Source organism: Anastrepha obliqua, chromosome 1, assembly GCF_027943255.1.
Source record: "Anastrepha obliqua isolate idAnaObli1 chromosome 1, idAnaObli1_1.0, whole genome shotgun sequence".
In the NCBI taxonomy this organism is placed as follows: domain Eukaryota; kingdom Metazoa; phylum Arthropoda; class Insecta; order Diptera; family Tephritidae; genus Anastrepha; species Anastrepha obliqua.
In genome coordinates, this window is record NC_072892.1 from 65605222 (window position 1) to 65624774 (window position 19553).

Below are 19553 nucleotides of genomic sequence, written 5' to 3' on the forward strand. Positions count from 1 at the left end.
CGTCTTTTCAAAAATACATTTTGCAGTAGTCAGCATATCTCAGCGTAGAATCATCTGAAATCAAAAAAATCGAATAATTTAGTTAAAGTATGAGTTAAACTTCCCCCCAACGTTTATTTTGACGATTTATTTTCATTTTCAGCCATTTGGTAGTCGTTTGAAGTAAAAAGTGACTTTTGACGAAAAAATGCCGCCATTTTGTAGGTGTAAAACCACCTTAATATAAAAAAAATTGCAAAAAAAACATTGGGGGGAGGTTTTTTATATGTAAAATATGTGTGCAAAATTTCAAAAGGATCGGTTGAGTAGTTTTCAAATGCCAATGACTACGCACTTTAAAAAAAAAGGTTCGAGAAAACCGCGTTTAAAGTTTTAAGTTATGAAAACGCGCAACTGCTGCGTCTCGGCAGATGTTTGAGGCGGCTCGGCTTTATGCTCTATAACTTAAAAAGTTTTGCTCGGATTGACTTAAAATTTTAACACGGTATTTTTGAAATGTTTTACTACAATAACATGCAAAAAAAAATCGATTTTTATCCCTTACCCTCCCCTGAAGCCAAACCGATTGAAGTAATTTGCACGAAAAGATACCAACGACGCTTGCATAAAAGTGAATTGTCTTTATAATTTTCTGAATGTCAATTTTACACAAACGGTTTTTCTCTTTTTTTGACAGCTAATACGTATTTTCGATTGCCTTCACTGCGTCTTGTGTGAACTCAAGGTTATTATGAAGAAATTTAACTGCATGCCACTGCTTCTTGCGGCTTATTCGCCAAATTTAACTGCATTCGATTACCATTTATTTGAAGCCCTGAGATACATACATATGTATGTACGTAGGCAGTGAATTTTTTGGCGTTCACAAATTAATGAAAATATTTTTTTTATTAATGATTCTTAGACATTGCACGTATTGCATAAAAAAGGATACCAGTAAGCAATTTTCACTTGATAATTTAACTTGTTTTAAGACGCATTTAACAACATAATCGCTATTCGCTTTCCATAAGGCCTGCTACCGTTGTGCGTTTTAAACGTCTTCGAGAAGAATTCAACCGAAGTAAGCTGGATGCAAGGCAAATTTATTACAGGTGACAGCAAATACATATAAGTAAAACCCTACATGTATTTGTTGTTGCGTTTGGTCCAAGCATGACGTCAAAATCAGTAATCAAATGTAAACATACGAATGTAAACATACCAATACATACAAAGCATATCATTTTGACGTAAGCCATACCTACGGCGAAAAATTCAGCTGGGTGAATGCTGTCACCTTAATAAATCCACCTTGCCTGGATGCTGCATCGCTGACATGATTTTTCAATCGCTATTTTTGAGCTATGGCGAATTGCTTCGTTACTTCAGTCGCAGTTGGTATGTCAAGATATGAGATATGAGGAAAATTTGTTGAAGAAAAATCTGCAGTTACTTAGGGACATTAATTCAAATAAAATTTCTTCAACTATCATCAAACAATAAAAACATATTTTCTTATTAAGCTTTCAGCCTCATTGGCATGCAGGCACCTGGTAGAATAAAAACCTATTTTGATAAAATTGGTATTGTTTCATAAAATGTCTTAAGCTGTAAAATAATTTACCCACAAGTGTTTTTTATACCTTTTCATATAATTTTAGTGCTCTACTGCAGTGCCTTCTATTCATTTGTAAAAATAATTATAACAAATGAAAGACCAACATTTCTCAACATTCTCACACAAAGCAACCCTGCGCTCATGGCCAGCTGTTTACTGACAGCTAACACAACTGTTCCCACAGCTATTCATAGCTGTTCTACTACATACTATTAACAACAGACTACCAATGGTTATTGTTGTTGCCTGGTACACGCTGACTCGTTGAGTGTGTGAAATATTTGTTTATCTACATTTGTTCTGTAATTCATAGTTGCTTTTTCGGCAAATGTACGGTATAAATATTAACTAATCACTTCGGTGTTTGTTCTTGCTTCGGCAGAACATATACTAAAATTGGAACGATACAGAGAAGATTAGCATGGCCCCTGCGCAAGGATGACACGCAAAATCGTGAAGCGTTCCACATTTTTTTGTAAAAATTTCATGGAAATGTAGCAAATAATTTTTTTATAACGCTTGTAATTTGGCTATGTCCACTGTGTATATACGAGTAAGCTGAGCAAACATTAGCTGTGCCATTTGATTTTGTAAATTACGCCACCAACTATTGACTGAATGATTGAGAGTCGAATTTAGATGGCTTAAGTGAATTTTAACACATTGCGTTTGAAGTGTAGGATTACTTCATGAGAAGAACAGGACAGCAGTAAGTAAGTAAGTAGTATTACTACAGGGTGGACTATTTCAAAGCGCAAAACTAATGAACTCTATCTGGTATCGGTATGGACCGAAGTAGTCGCTATGCACTTAAAAAGATTGCAAGTCAACCAGTTGAACCTAACCTAACCTAACTCAAAAATTAATGGAAATGACGGATTTTATACAAGCAATTCAATCATATTTTTTATGAAGAGCTCCTCGTAAAAAAACGAGCTGCCGTTCGGAGTCAGCTTAAAACTGTAGGTTATAGGCGAATGAACCACTTTTCACTCTGTTGCTAATTGAGCTTCAAATTATAATTGTCTACTGATGCGCGGCTAAGGCACTTTTTCTTCAACATAAGTGTTATTATATTGTCGTGGAAAAAGCGAATCTGGTATTTTTGTTAATAATCTATTATTTTAGTAAAAAGTCAAGTCAATAAGCCCAGTAATTGTGAATAATATACAAAACTTTTTAATTCTAAGTTCTTACCCCTACATACAAGATGGCGCAAAATTAAACACCCTATAGGAAGATTTATAATTTTTGCAAATGGCCTCGTACATCAATCATATTTGACACTTGTGAACTACAGCAGCAGAAACACAGACTAGCAATGGAGCTCGTAAAGAGAAAATAAAATAAAGACTTTCACCATTCAATATCATTTTTTATAGTAATTTAGTAAAGACTTAATTGTTATATGCTTCAGCCTATGAACCATTTGCTTTTTGACGCTGAGCTCAGATTTTAAATGTTATTTTAATTTCAGAATAGAAGTTTTTTTCTACTTGTCGAAGCCTGAGAAAAATATATATAAGATCCTCTAACTCCAAGTTGGAGCATTGAGCGTCGACAACTCCTCTCCGCCGTCAAACACGGCTTTGTGCAATGGCTCTAAGTTCATTCCAAGACTTATTGAAAGACCTCATTTCAGCTTCCCTTGTACATCACCAGGTGGTTCATGGTCTGCCTACATTTTATCTTGTCTGCTGGAAGGAATTTCATCGCAGTGCCTGTTTGGCGATGTTGTCGACATTCTTCATCAGGGTGTGGTTCTTCCGCCATTGCCATTTTCTTGTGCGAATTTCAATCGTCACATGGGACTGAGTAGCCTTCCTCAGCAATTCCGTGTTAGATATAGTTCGAGGCCAAAAAATTCGCATTATGCGACGCAAGCAGTGATTCATGAACATCTGAAGAAGCCTTGTGATCATTACGGTGACCTTCCACTTTGTACAGCCGTATAGCAGGACGGACTTGACATGTGCATTGAAAGAGTGGTGTAAATGTGCCGAATAATGCTTTGGCTTTGGTAATTCTGCTTTCAAAGTCAGTCTCACTTCCTCCATCTGCGGCGATCATACATCCCAAGTAGTAAAAATTATCCTCGTTTTCAAAAACCTGCACACTCACTCTTAAAGAATCTATTGAGGAGCAGTTGAAGTGAAATTCCTACATTAACTGAGTCATCGATTTTAGACACTGAATACTTCTTTGATGGTTTTCGTTAGAAAAAGAAGTGTTAAGAACAGCTTCAATTGCCAGCAGGGAAAAGATTGGACACGAAGTGCAACCCTGCCGAACGCCAAACAGCACATGAAAGGGTCCCGATAATTTTTCTTTATGGAGCCTGAGAAAAAGTATGAACAAAAAATTTTCCCTGCTTCATAGTGTAAAATTATAATGAAAAATGTAGTAAAGTATGGTGAAAAGAAATATTTCTTTCATTAAAAATTTAGTTTCTTGTACCCTTAAATCTTAAAACATATATGTATAATATTTTCCTGCCAAAATAATATATTAAAAAAACAAAATCATAACTAAAATTAAAAATAAAGAGGCTCGAATTCAAAGAATAGAGTCGTCACGATTGACGATCTACATATAATATAAGAAATACTTAAATTTACGTTCTAAAAATTGTTTGGCATATTCTTATTATACATATTAACATTTTATGAAAAACAAAATTTTTTTTTTCGAAATTTAACAGGTATCTGTCCCCTTAAAATGCCTTCGCACTTACAGCGACCGTCATCTACTATGTCGAGTGGTGTGCCACTAAAACAATCCCTCCTCTACCGCTTCTGAATGTTTCCATTGCCCCGGAAATATGGTAACACTTCATCGAGGACAGAGAAACCCCAAGTAAGCGTTCTGAAAAATACTGCCTCTTCTACTCTTCCTGCGTTCAGGGTCGCCAATTTTGGAGCCAGCATCATGACATCGGCTCATCTTCTAATAAGATAGGTAGGTTGAGGTTAGCTGACGGTTAAGCATCTCTGTCCATGTCAAGTTTTTTGGCGCGCAGTAAGAACAAACTGACCAGCCGCCCTAATGTAGTGCTATGCGAGATTTGTCTAAGCTTTAATTTTGTGAGAGTTTCTTTAAAAAAAAAAATTAATAAAAAAACTAATTTTCAGTGTTTTATTTGTATTTTTTGTTTGCTTTATTTCATTTTATTTTTATTGTAATTTTTAATTATAAATTCAATATATTCGTTTTAGCACATCGAATACATCGAACACCATGAATTTTGAATTTCTCTTTTTTCCACTCCACATAGAATATTTTAGTAATACACATGAATAATGTATGTATGTATGTTTATAAATATAAAATTCAATGATTTGTATATATAAATTTTTGCAAGTATTTCTTCTTGGCTCATTTTTCAAATTTGCATATTTTATTGCGAAAACTATATTTTTTCTTGGCGACATTTGAGTCGGAATTTTTCATAGTCGCCATCTCAGCGTTTGAATGAAATGTATGTATGTATCTCTATTTGGCTTATAAATGTGCCTTTGCTCCTTTATATTTATAATAAATATATGCAAGTATCTGTATGTATATAAATATTTCGTTTTATGCTCTTGGCTATTCACTCGAAACTCTTATAATTTTGAGTTTTTATGAATGCAATACCTTTTTTGTTTAATTATAAATTATTGTGCTTCCATACAGAGAATGGTTGGACATTTATATACAACTATAATGGCAATGGCGCTTAAATTATGCTTACATTTAAAGATTTAAAAATTTTCGAATTTTTATTTTTGAATTTTTTTATAGCTAATTAAGTAAAAAATTCAAATTTAGCCAACTTAAATATGCGTAAATATGTACATATGTATGTTATTTTTAATTGAAAAAATCGGTAATTCTAAACACATTTTGCGCGCTGTTCAACAAAAATATTAGCAAACATTTTAGAAATTTTTTTTTCATGGTTTCTGAATTACTGAAATACTTCATTAGTGTTTGTTCAACCGACACGCATGTATTTTGACAGCTTCGTTTTTATGTAGGATTATTAGACAATTATGAAATTTTATAAAAAAAAATGTTTTTTTTTCTATAATTTATAGCTTTTTGTGCATTCCATAATTCATAACTTACCTCCACATAACTTTTTTTTATATTCTCGCATTTTTTCAAACAAACCACAGTAAATTTGCATTGCTTTTGGACAATTTGTCCAGATATTACAAAGTTGTTTTTCATCATTTCTGAAATTAAACACAGTTTAGTTGGGTTTCAACCCATATTTTCACAGAATTTTTACTTCTTAAATATTTTTCACAGATTTTCTCAATCGTTTCTGAACTGAAAGAGTTTTTGCAAGTGTTTTGCACAGGAGTTGAAGTTCTGAAAAATTTTTCATTTGAAAAAAAAAAAAAAAAATTCCTTTGAGTGTCTGGAAGTTTGGAGAAAAGCTTTAACTTCATCTGGATCACATTTACTGTCAGACAGTGTTACAGATATTCGCATATTCACTTTATAAAAAAGGGCTATGTAAAGAAATTTGATTACAAATTCTGTGAAGGTTTTGAGAGAACAGTTTCTCTTTTGTGTCTTTTCTTTCAAATGAAATTTTTTTCAGAAATGCAAATCTTGTTAAAATCCCTTTATTGGATAACTAAAAAAGTTGATTTTGTGTAAAAAGATTTTTAATTTGCGTTTTCGCCTCATATTTTACCAGAATTTTGCTCCTCAAAAAACAAATTTTTTCCTGTTGAAATTTGTACAGATTCTGCTTCATAATATCGGTAATTACTGACACATGTTTACATACTTTTTTCCATATAATTTTTACGAATAGGTATTTTATCAGAATATTTCGTTTAGAATCATTTTGAAAACTGATCGCGCATTTATTTTGAACAAAGCAACTTTTTAAAAGCCTTGAGCAGAAGTTACAGACATGTTTCAGGCAAATTCTATAATTTCATATATAATTTAATTGTTTCAAATTAATTCTATAATTTTAGTTAAAATAATTTATGAAATTTAGCAAACAAAAATTAAAAAAAAAAAACTGTTCGAAAAAAAAAATTTGTTGCAAGTAATATTTTATTAAAATTAATTGGACATAATTTAAATTTATTTAATTCAAATTAATTAATGAATTTTAATTCAAAATAATTTATGAAATTTAGCAATTAAAAATTTCACAAAAAAAAATATCATAAAAAATTGCATTTAGAAAAACAGTTACAGAAATGTTTTAGGCATAGAAATAATATTATTTTAATTTAATTCACTAATTTTAATTCAAAACAGTTGGTGAAATTTAAAAATCAAAATTTATAAAAAATATCTACAAAAGAGTTTTATTTAGAAAAAAAAATACAGAAATGTTTTAGGCATAGAAATAATTTTATTTTATTTAACTCATTCATTTTAATTCAAAACGGTTTGTGAAAATTAGAAATCAAAATAAAAGAAACAAATTTTTAGAAAAAGTTATGCATTTGTAGAAAAAAATTGTATTTAGAAAAAATGTGTTTGCTGAAATATTAAAAGGGAAGTTTTAAAGAAAATTCATATAACATAACATAACTTCGTAACTCATATAAAAACGTAGACAGATATGTACAAGGTGGCGCAAAATTAATCATCCAATTTGTGCTTGCATAACTTTTTCACTAATTAAAAAAAAAAGATTTTGAGTTATGAAAATCTTTATGTTGACCTTCACGCGTTCCAAAAATTAATAATCTATTTTTTTAATAACTTTTTTACTGAATAAAAAAATGATTTTGGGGAAGGAAAGTCTTTACGTTGACGTTTACGCGCTCCATTGCTTGTCTGTCTGTATGCTGCAGCCATTCACAAGTCACAAATAGGATTGACGTATGACGCCATTTGCAAAAAATTATAAGTCTTCCGATAGGTTGATTAATTTTGCGCCAGCCTGCATCTACAGTGTTGCTCACATAATTAAGCTCTTTATCTTTTCCAATAGTCGCATTATTTATATTGGAAATTTTTTTCGTTCATTTTTTATAAAAATTTAGTTTATTGGATAACAAAAATCTTGTAAGTTCCAAATTTTATTGAAAGCTCTTAAGAATTTAACAAATTTCAAAAAAATTTCTTGCATAACAAAACCCTGTAAACCAAAGTTCCAAACTTAATGGAAAATTTACAAAAATTTAACAAATTTCAAAATATTTTCAAAAGCAGCTTCACCTTTTTAAACATAATCTTTAGAAAATTTCCGGGTGTGCAGTTTCTTAGCCAATTCAATGTTAGTAAAAACAAGGGTCGCACAAAATGGCGTTGGTTTCTCAAAAAAAATAAAAAAATATTTTTTGGCAATTTTTTGCTAATATAAAATATGTGCTTTATTTATTATTATGTTTTTATAAGAAATTTGCGAAAAAATATTTAGTATGAAAAATATTGCATATATTGTAAAAAGACAGAGCGATTTAATTAATGAAATGGGAAAGGATTCAAAATCAGATATCTAGTAAAAAAAATTAAAAAACTAAAAGCGAATCTAAACAACAGCCTGAAACTGATTTATTCTTTTTCTATTCGGAAGATTTTTTCAGTTGAATGTTGTTATGCACCAAACTTCGCACAAATGAAATTCAACGAGTAAGTATTTTTTTTTTGTTGCCTTAAGACATTTCAGTACACGCTTCAGGTTCAAATTTGTTCAAAATATATGCAAAATATTTTTTAGTCATGTTTTTGCAGTTGAAAACTTTTTTTTTTATTTATTATTAAGTTTCTGTTTTTTTTTCTTTGAATTCTTTAATATTTTATAGCTATTCGCTATTCTAGAATTTATTTCATTTCTTATGAAAGTTCAGTTGTTGTTGTTCAGTTCTATTTCGCACGCTCTTAGTGCCTGTCATTGATTGATATATAGAAATAATGCCATTGAGAATTTAGCTTCAAAATCTGATTTTCCCCTTTATTTTCAATTTTTTCTCGCAACCAGGTACTTGGAATTACAATTTGTTTCTTGTGTTTTTTTGTTTTTGTTTTTGTTTTATTGTTATATTTTTGAGTGTTTGTAAAACAGTGGTCACAATGCATCAGGCTTTTAGTTCTTATAAGTTTTGTTGGCTGTTTTCATATTTCGTTTCTGTTTATTTTAAAATTTTTTGTGCGCCATTTTTTTCCATATATTTCGTAAATAAATTGAATTTATGAAAATATCTGCCGCTGTTGTGCACTAATGGAAAGCTAAAACTTATTATGACGCCTTTTTGGGCGCGAACTGGTATTGATTTAAATCAAATACAATTTTTAATTTCAAATGCTTAGAAAAAAATATGCCTTTTCTTCTTTTTTCATGCTTTTCTAGCAGCTATTGATTTTTAAATGTAAACATATATCGATATTTTATAGATCCATTATTTTATAACTGTGTGTAAACATAGCATAACTCACATAGGTGCAGATATGGAATATTTCTCGCGCAAGTAATTCATTTCGTTTGCTTGACATTCCCTTTACTGGATTTTATGTAACTCATTTATTCCTTACTTATATTTATTCCTTACTGTTATTTATATTTCAAAAAAATTTTTATTTTTTGTTTTTACATTTTTCTTAAACAATAACTGTACATAGGTCGCTCATTTTTGTATAAACGTTGATTTTTTATTAAAATATTACTGAGGTAGTTCTTTTCGCTTGCATGTTTCTTTAGTGTTGTTGTTTGTTTTGTTAATTTTCCTTGTCGGTTATTGTTGTTGCTACGCTCCACTTCCCTTACATTTCACATTTTTTCAGCAATACTTACAGTAATAAATTTCCTTATGTTTTTAGTACTCTTGGCTTTGCTTTTTATTTTGGATATTGGCATAAATGAAGCACATTTACTTAAAGCACATTTAACAATTATGACTTGTTTTTATTTTTGTTTTTGGTCAAAGTTCATTTTCCTTTCTTCTTATAATAGCCTTCCTATATTTATAAAAAAAAAACAGTTATTCTTAAGAAATCGAATTGTTCAAATATACTTTTGCATGTACATTTATGAATATTTTGTAAATATATTTTAAGTTTGTATTACCTTTCAATCTGGTTTTATGCAATGAGGAACTTACGTGCTTGATTTAAATTATACTCAAATGAAAATACAAAAAAAATTGTTTTGAATTTTCACGAGGCTCGTTGTAGTTAAAAAGTGCAAAAAAACACTCGCACAACATAATTTTTCATATAGCATTCGCAGAGAAATACTAAACAACCATATTCTAAGATACATGTTGCTAGCAATATTGTTGCTAGGTCCAACATTTCGCAACACAACTTTGTTTCCCCTGATTATGCATAGCCACATTTGCTGTGCTCATCACTTTGCGTAAATATGGAACCAGAGAATGTTAATGTGATTATGTTAAGGTCACCCAATATTGTTTTTGTATTGTTTCTTTGCTGGAACTGTGGCCAGAGAAGAGCAGAAAATGTCAGAGAAGTCATTTCATTAACATTCTCTGGTATAGTACGCCGATAAGGGAGAATATTAAATATAAATACAACAAATACATCCCAAAAACAATGGTTACCTACTGTAGGTCTCTCGCTCGTATCCATTAACCTTAGATCACTCAACTGCTAGCGTTACTCTGTCACTAATCATCAGCTCTCGTCTCAGAGACTACAATTTAAAAAGCAAGCTCATTTTTATATTTCCTTTTTTTTATTTCAAACAAATAAGTGTAAGTTAAGAGAAATATTATATTATTTAACTATTTATGAAAGTCCTGTTAGTGAGGTGATGTGACGGGAATATGTTGAATTCGCAAAACTGTAGGCGTGCGTAGTCTATTAGATGAATGTTTAGTGGTCCAGGGTTAAGGCCCTCAAATAGAAAATAAGGGCACAGAAGTAAAAAAGTATTGGACACCATCCTCACGAATTTTTTCTAATATTTAGAATTTGATTTCGAAGTTAACAAGTGGAGTATGCACACGTACATACATACGTAAATTAGTATACTGGAGTAGCTAATAGCACAAAATTATGCTATTTAAATTTTTTGAGTGCATATACAAGGTGAAACCTAATTATTTTGTGTGAGACTGCAGCTGTCTAGCTCACAAATATCAAATATGTATGACTAAAATCACAATATAAAAAACGGCTATACAAGATATACACTGACAAGCGTTTGCAGACGGACTTTTAACTTTCTTTTTTCTTCCAACGCTTTTTCCAGACTTGCTAGATTTTTAACAAAAGTTTTGAAGGTGATAAAGTAATAACATATTTTTCACAATTTTCCCCTCTTTAAGGCTAGACTAACATCACGGTCGTGAAATTTCGCCAGCAACATGTATTTGGCTTACCGTAAAATGTTGGTAGCAACATTGATTCTGAGATGAGAAATGTCAAAAGTATAAACATCGCCCCAGCAGCAATTGACAAATTTTGGTAAGAAAAGTGCTTTTCGCTTAAAAATGTCATATCTTCAGAGTATTCGAACTCAGGCATCTCATTCGCAAACGAACTGTGAGTTTTCGCTCAATTTTAAATGACATGTGCATATTAAATAGGTGTGAAAAAATGTTGCTGGCATCATGTTGCTGGCATGTAGCGCGGTGCTTTCACGACGTGATCACGTAAAAAATTAATAAATAAAAAAAATTAAAAATTAATGTGAAAAAAATTTTCAGTAAGGATCTGCTTGCCTTATAATTGCAAAACGAAGGCAGTTTTTTACGGTTCTAAAGGATGGTGCTTGCACACCGTATAAGGATTTTACTAGTTTATCGATGCATTCTTGTGTTGTTGATCTGCGTTGAAAATTGTGAAAAATAATTGCCCGAAATTTTTTTGCCGAGACTTTTGACTTTTAAAACCCACTGTGAACAACAGTAATATGATTCACACATAAACGTGCGCTGGGTGTGTTTATGGTAAAATATGTGAAGCTGTTCGATGGAAATGTCAGGTGGCGCCTGACAACACTAATAGTTACCAAGGCCAGAAATATAAACAGCAACTTTCGTACATACGCACGTAACTATATAATGAAGATGAAAGACATTTTTCTGCTGTGTGTAGTTTGCTACATGCTGCATTACGGTGGTGAGGTGACGATAGAAAACGTCTCTCTTATTTTGTGCTCTGTGTGACAAATATTTGAACTTTTTCACTGATGTTTTTTCTGCTACTTGTTTTCTAAGTCGAGAAGAGCAACGCCATTTTTTAACATAGTGAAAAGATTTTTAGAGGTATGGTCAAGATCAGCCCGTTAACTGGCTCTAAGCGATTTTGAAGGAAGCAACTGATTGGTTGACGTAACCGAGGCCATGACAACGGTTTGTTTACGAAGAAAACTGAGATTGTGTTCATGATATATAAAAAAAAAATTAACGCAGCTCTCACTCATATTACTTTGTTGCTGTCTAAACATCGACTGGTTGGATGAGTGTGTGAACACGTGTGAAATGAGCGGGCAGAATTCTGTTGCCTAGTTCCCAGTGAAGTGGCAGCCGAAGTTAAAACATAAATAAATAATTCGTGCATACACCTCTGTTAGGTGTTTGGCCGAGCTCCTTCGCCTATTTGCGGTATGCGTCTTGATGTGGTTCAACATATGGAAGGGCCTACAGTTTTAAACCGACTCCGAACTGTACATATTTTTTATGAGGGCAAAAATAGACTTGTAGGTTTGACATTGCCTGCCTATTAGAAAAAACTTTTTCTTTTTGATGTTCATGCACGGAAATTCGAACTTACGCATTCATGAATGGTAATCACGCACCACCCCATTCGGCTACGACAGCAACCAAAGTTACCCTCACAATTTTTTTTTTTTAACCATAGCTGAAGGTCAAACCTTGTAATCTAGAACCCTGTATGGCGCTGTATGACAAATATTTGAACTATTCCACTGGAATTTTTCTCTGCTATTTGCTCTCTCATTCGTAAGTAACTACGCCATTTTTGACACTTTTTTGACAAGGAGCTCGTATTTTACTCTCTCTTTTTGTAACTCGAATACAAGTGACGTTTGTGAAAAAAAATAAAAATGGCTTGAACAAATATTTATTGCATACTTTTGGGCACTGCTGGAAAATTGTACGGAAATGACCAGTCCCGTTTGCTTTTTATTGATAAGCAGCCCATTAATGTGCTTTGCTTGATGCCACTGTAGATTCAATTATTTTTTTATTATTCACCGCAAATGAGACGCGACTTCGAGATACGCAAAAACGTTGTTAATTTTCAAAACAACGGTGTGTTTTAGTACAATTTTTCTATGCAATGCATTCTTTGTGTGTGTGTGTATGTTTTCTTTTGATTCATGATTTCATATAATCTAAATCGAAAACTTTTTGTACCCTGCGAATGTTGTACCATATTCCTCATTTTATATAGCAATTTTCATATTAAAAAATTAAAACTTTTATAAGTGTTTGCAATTTTTTTTACAATTTTTCATATTAAAAAAGAAAAACTATTATATGCATACAATTTTTTTTTGTACCTCATTTTTGAATTATATTGTTGGTTCACTGAGTGCCGTGAGTGTCGTATTGTCTTAAGTCGCAAAGTTTTTAACTGTTAAAAATTTTGTAGAGAACTTGAAATCCATACAAATCATAACATGACACTGTACGATACTTGTTTATGGGTTAAGGGTTTATGGGCTTACCTTATTTTTAGGCGTTCAAAGTTTATGTCAGGCAACAATACGACTCTTACGCCACCCTTTTGAATACTCGAACTTTTCTTCTCACATTTTGTGAGCTGCCTTTGCTTGTACTTTAGTTGCGAATTTTAGGTTATAAATAGGGTCACATATTTATCATAAAATAACGGTATATCATATATTAATAAACGTCCATATTTACAATTATTCTTAACTGCAATTTGTTTTTTCTTATTTTCACAATTTTAGCTTAACTGCTAACTCTTATTCCATACATCTGCTCACCTGCCTTACGAAGCCTCCACAATTTATAATTCTCGAATTTGAAAATTCTTATCACTTTTCATTTCTATTTTTGTTTTATACTTTTATTTCCCAGCTGTTGTTGCTTACACTCACATATCGCTTCACTCTTCGGTTTTCCTCTCTGCATATTCCATATGCAATCCATCACCATTTCTTAGGTCTAAACTTACAGCTACGGTAGTAAATTTGAAAATCCTAAGCCATAAATATTGAACATTAAACCAATTTGACATTTTATTCTTCCCACTTTCTATTCGTACACTAAGATTTTTGCTTTGTTTTGTTTTTTTTTTTTGCTTAAATAAAAATTTGTCTTCACCTGTTTTCAACTCACATATTTGTATGCCTAAATTTGTTTTCATACCTAATCTAAATTCTATTTTAATTTCTAATAATTCCTAACTCCTTTTTTGCTTGTAATTCTTCAAATAAACAAATTCTTTCTTGCTTTCTACTTAGTAAGTTTTAAACCATAATCACCTGTTTTTCGGTTTGTGTGGGCTTTTTAATTTCTTAATTTTTTTTTTAATTTTTTTTTAATTTGAAACGAGTTCTTTTTTAAACTAATATCAGAATAGATAGAAACAGATGGTAGTTTTGCAGTGAATTTCTGAAATTTCATATATTGCAACTTCAAAAGTGGCTAAATGAGTAGAAAAAATACCCGAAGAGGCATGCGCCTGAAAAAAACTACTCGAAACTCAAAATTTCTAAATAAAAAAAAACATTATAATTCCATGCAGCATAATTCTAGGCGTTCTACATATGCATTTAGTAACCTTTTGCTTATGAAATTTTAGCCAGCTACTTTTCAGAATGCCACTACTTGTCGAGCTCTAACTGCCAAACGGGCGTCGTAAGCGTGAAAAAGTAAATTTTTCAGTAGATGAATTTTTATTTTTTTTATTTTTTCAATTGAGCACTTAAACCAAAACTGCTTGCGCCACAACTTCATAACGGTACTTCATAGCTCGTGCGTGTGCTGCTCAGCTACCGATTTCTATCGAAATTTGAACATCAAAAATTTTGTCGTTTGCGCCCTTTCGGCGGTTAGCGCTCGATATTTATAAACCACACTTTTTTGCAGCTTTGCAAGCAAATTGGGAAAACTAATATAATAAAAATTATAGCAAGCTCGTTTATATTTTACTTAAACCAAGTAACTACTAACCAACTAATTTTGATATCAATCTGAACACAAAGCGTTACACTATAACAAGCAGAGGAACACAAAAAGAAGTCCAATTCAAAAAGAAAAGAAAAACACATTTTTTCCAAATTTGTGGTGAATTTTCAAATTAAATTTTTACACTCAGACACAGTTTGCACGTCGTAAGTACCCTGAGTTTGATTCGGAAATACGCGTCAAACTGATTTATTTAAGTTAAAAAAAAAATAGTAGGCGCGTACACTTCTGTTAGGTTTTCAGCCGAGCTCCTACTCTTATTTGTGGTGTGCATCGTTTTTATATTTTTATTTGAGTTTAGTTAAGCGAATATTTGAATTCTTCCACCGTTACACTGGCTAAGTTAAATAGAAGAGAGAGGGAGAGATCTTCAACTATGAGTATCGGTATAGATTTAACGACCGCTCTGGATATAAAGCAATGAAGTAAGGCATCAATTCTATCTCTTAAAGCGACCCCACCAACACTGGTGACGCTACGGACACTTGTGGTCTATGTGGGATCTGTTCAAACCAGCCTGATTTGCCTAACCTAACCTAACCTCTTCTATATATATTTGAAATAAATTCTCAAGAAGGCCGTTGCTGACTCATGTGAGTATGCAAATTTTTCTTAGAAGTGAACCTATATACGGGTGACATTTAAATATACAACGAGGAGTTCTTAACTCCCTGTGCTCCAACTAGGAGTTAGAGGATCCTATATAAATACATTATTAGAGGTCAACAATGTCACGTTCAGCAAAAAGTTTCATATTGGAGCAAAGAACAGTTTAGATGTCCATTGGTTTTTCGGTAGTGAATTTCGTAGACGAGTTTTATTAGCGGAACAGGGCAGGAACTGGCCCTTCTTAGCTGTATATCGCTCATTTCCCACTGCAAAAGTGTCATAATCCAAAAAAACTAAAATGGTGAGGAAAAGGACTTCGAAGTTTTCAATTTCCCATACCTTCTTAAGTAAAAGTGCAGATTTATATTAGTTTGAGAAAAAAGAAATCCATTATTTTGGAGTAAAATTTTTGTGCAAAACTGTTTTATGATCGATTTTTAGCTCCTAGGTGATGCTACGACTACTAACATGCCGGTCAACTTCGATTATTTTTATGATTTTATCGACATTATCGACAGTTTCTTTAACATCAAAAATGCCTGAATGGAATCGACGAAGTTAAAATTGCACCTAATCGGTTGTTGCAGTATCGACATCATAAACACTATTCACAATTTCACCGGCCTGGCTTGCAGTTTCGCTATCAAAGAAAAACTGTAAAATGTATCGAATTTTCTCTTGCTGACTTCCCTTGTTTGAACCTTGTAATTCACAACTGAATGGAAGAAACAAAAAAGAGCAACACATTTTTTTAGTGTGAAATGTCAACTTGACAACGAACATAAACTTTGATACTTTACGAGATACCGATCACTACAGCCATCTACCGATAAAATAATGGATTACTTTTTCTTCAACCTAATATTTTCATCTAATGAGAAAATGAAAAAAAAATATTTAGATTATGACACAACTTCGTTATGCAGCCTGATTGGAGTCTGCCGTAGTGAGTCTCTAATAGAGGCTGTGCAACTCTCCCATACGATAAGATACATCTCCAGGAACCAGTCTCTTAGAAACAGCTCTGCAATGACTGCCACCAGAGGACATTCAAAATCTACATTAGCTCTTTAATTGGTTAGCTCATATTTGAAGCTCGATCAACTTTACGTATAGGTAAGTAAGTTACCAGATGACCCGCAGCGCTCTGTGTCGCAGGATTGTTACTTAACCCACAAGTTTTTAACGCATTTTTTATACTTCTTCAACAGCAGAGTGATTGATAAATAGCTTAATTTTCTCAGACAATATTGGTTCGAGTTGATGGTGACGTGAAACCTGAGAGTTCTGCTTAAAATGTCAATAAACTCTTCAGCGCCCTTCATTTACCTACTAACTTTTAGCTATCTAACTTTTAGTTACGGTGCTGATCTGATCTCTCTGCGTTTACTGTTGCAAGAAAACGTGTTGGCGATTAGCAACATATCTTTTATGGGACTTTATAAAAATATTTTATATCTCACTTTCTTGAAGGTGTGCTTACACGGCTACTACACCTGAAATCGGATCATACCAAATTTGAGGCAGTTAATTGTTATGCCACATCGGACCGACAGATAGTTTCTAAGCGCTTTTCCTTAGCAGACATGCATTGCAGGTTGGCCGTTGACTGTAGAGAATTTTTTGTTTTTTACATTTTTCAATTATAACCAAGTCGTTTGCTTGAACGATGATGCTGCGATGCCAAGAATCTTCTTTTTATTTCATTTTATTGGTGAGCAACTAAAAGGCACGCTAGGAAACACTAAGTTCAGAAGATGGGTGTGATGCGATGCCTGGAGATGATTCTACATTTTTACTCATAGCTAGGACTGACCACCAATAATGGTAGCCATGGCATGGACGACAATTTATAGAGGCATTAGTGGTCTTTCCGTTAACGCCGATGTTGATAGTTAGTCGAAACTAGCGGTTGACCTATGCATTGTTGAATCTGGTATTTTATTTGATAGAACTGGCTTCTGTTGTAAGGAAGCACCTCAGCTTCCAATAAACATCTGCTAAGGGGGTGTCTGTGTTAAAAATATAACAGCAACTGCTTGCAGAGCAATATACAGGGTGTTCCATCTATACTTGATAGCTGAGAAGAATAACTTTGACTTGTCGTAACTCGACTTACTTCTTCTATAGCGCTTAGAAACGTTTGTGTGGTACACAGACTGTGGAGAACGCGCAAAAATTTAGAACTTTTTTTGATAATAACTCTTTGAATATCTTAACTCAGAGTGCGTACCGAGAAAAATATCGCAATAGCGCATTGCCACAATAAAGTTTCTCGAGCGGAAATTCGTGTCTTGCGGGAATGTTTCAACTGTGCGGTAATGTTTCAACCTCGGCAAATGCCTGCATCGCAGTTTTTTGGAAACATAGAGGCTGTTCGTGAAAATGTCGTGATGATCCCGGGATATCCCTTCGCAGTTGTTCCTCGCCATTGAACATCGCGCAGAATTATAAAGAAAGATTTGCATTTGGTTTCCTACAAAGAGCAATTGGTTCAACGTTTGATGCCTCTGGCTAAGCGGAGACGCTTAGAATTTGGCAGAAATGTACTTTCGGCGGTTAATTTCCAAAAATGGCGATCTTGATTAACCCTCCGTTGCGCACCTTTTTTAAAACCTTCGGTTGGGCACCCGGGTCTGGCTTTTTTCTTCCTGTTCGAGGATCCTTCAAAGGTTATTTGACAGCGCAGCTGTCGACTTTTTTCTATCAGGCTACTTAAAGGTAAAGGTATTTACCGATAAACCTCAGACATCCGACTCTCTGAGATCAATATTCCCGATGAAATCAACGCTATAACCCCAAATGTGCTCAAAATGGTATGATAAGTGCAGACAAAGGACCCAAATCAGCGTTACTGAAAATGATCACGAAGAAGTGACCATCTTTTTGGTATTGTTTACAGTCATTGGCCCATTAAATTGTGCATCAAATAAAATGCGAGCCGCGAGGAATTCGAAACTGATGATAATTCATAATAGAAGGAAATTTTATGTAAAATTGCGTGAGAGTTTTGAAGGATACTTTATTTACCGATGGGTCCAAGAATAAAATAGTTTCTGGAGCCGAAAGGTACTCAAACGATAGTACTCGTTACGCTATGGGTGGAATGGCAGCTATTTTCCAAATGGAAATTTTTGCCATTCTGAAACTAGCAGAATAGTTGATTGAGAGGAGATGGAGCGAGAAACAGATTGAAGCTTTAGTGACAGTCAGGCTGCACCAAAGGCTCTGGAGAGCGCAAAGCAAACCTCAAAGATTGTTCAAAAGTGTAAGAAGCTTCATGCTGTTGCAAGAGAAGATACTGCGGTGTTCAAGGGAATCAAATTGCCGATGAATTGGCTAACTGCGGTAACAGCGGTTATCCCACAGGGACCAGAACCAATAATCGGAATCAATTCTACAGGAATCATGAATCGGATCAGCGATTATGTACGCAATTTACATAAAAAGCCATGATCCGGTCTAGAACGCTGCAGAACTGCAAAATATTTTGTGACAGAAAACTGTCAAACTTTATTTAAAAACTAGGAAGTTAAGACGTTCGGTTGATGATCGGTGTTATTACAGGACTCAACTCATAGGGTCAGCTTTTGACAACCATTGGAAACATTGAGAACCCGATTTGCATGTCTTGCTTAGAGGAAGCGACCAGCACTGAGCATTTTCTCTGTGAGTGCCCTGCATTTGCTAGAGCAAGGATGCGAATTTCAGGCGCCGATGTCATGAGAATGAGTAAAATTCGTTCTCTCAAACTGGAGGATATTTTCAAATGTGCCAAAGAATCTGGAAAATTCTCACAGATCTAACTACCTCTATTTCTCTATTCTATCCTATCTCTTTCTCTCTGTCACTTCTCTCCTTTCCTCCTTGACTATCTACCCTTTTACTTTCCAGAGCTGTGAATACAATGGGCTTTTTAGCCTGACTATTTTATAAGTTACAAATTCTCTCGGTATTTCTTGGCTCGACTTTTCAAAATTTAATTTTCAAAAAAACAATTCATTATTCTCGTGGGTGCTTGACAAGGAGCATTTACGCCTTATTGGAAAGGCAGTTTTCGAGTGATTTCAGAAAACACTCCGCACCTGTTCTGAGTGCGGTCTCTAACGCTAGGCGCTATTCCATAAATCTGTGAAATAATTCTTAATTCATTCACACACACAAACACATGTACGCATTGTGTACTATAAAAACTGGACTTCCATTAATTTTTGTACCAAAATGTTTCA

At 33.3% G+C, this 19553-nt stretch overlaps 1 non-coding gene across 1 annotated transcript; it reads left to right on the plus strand.

Moving 5' to 3' along the window:
- The first annotated feature begins 1966 nt into the window (after positions 1-1966).
- Positions 1967-2073, plus strand: LOC129236625 (U6 spliceosomal RNA). The gene has a single exon (XR_008581685.1). It is a non-coding gene; the product is annotated as a U6 spliceosomal RNA (small nuclear RNA).
- The last annotated feature ends 17480 nt before the right edge of the window (positions 2074-19553 follow it).